At 28.3% G+C, this 367-nt stretch overlaps 1 protein-coding gene across 1 annotated transcript in view; it reads left to right on the forward strand.

Annotated features, from left to right (window-relative positions):
• The window catches only part of LOC119585820 (abnormal spindle-like microcephaly-associated protein homolog), a gene marked incomplete at its 5' end in the record, with an annotated part of 32,937 nt that extends 32,570 nt beyond the window's left edge, over window positions 1-367 (forward strand). The window contains 1 exon segment of the mRNA XM_037934546.1: window positions 4-367.

Here is a 367-nt window from a genome sequence, read left to right on the forward strand (position 1 = left end):
TGTGTAACCATATTATAGGCAAAGTTTAACAGTAATTTAAAGAAAAGCTTTTTTATTTATATCATTATTTTGTTAACTCTGTTTTGCTTCCACTGTAGCTATGGGAACTGTAATAATAAAAAAATATATTATTTTCAGCGGTTTTGTTGCTAGCTGAAATCAAATTATAAATACGCACAGTTGTGTATGAACTGATGCGTATCTAGCAAATTATAATATTGTAACAATATTATATAACTATAAAAGAGACTATGGTAGCTAATTGCAGCTCATTCATAATTACTTGCATTTCAGTAGATATCGATGACATACTTCACGGTAGTTACTGTGATAAAGAGAATACGTACTTTCACATATACATACAATC

The sequence above is a fragment of the Penaeus monodon genome, chromosome 20 (genome assembly GCF_015228065.2).
Source record: "Penaeus monodon isolate SGIC_2016 chromosome 20, NSTDA_Pmon_1, whole genome shotgun sequence".
NCBI classification, from domain to species: domain Eukaryota; kingdom Metazoa; phylum Arthropoda; class Malacostraca; order Decapoda; family Penaeidae; genus Penaeus; species Penaeus monodon.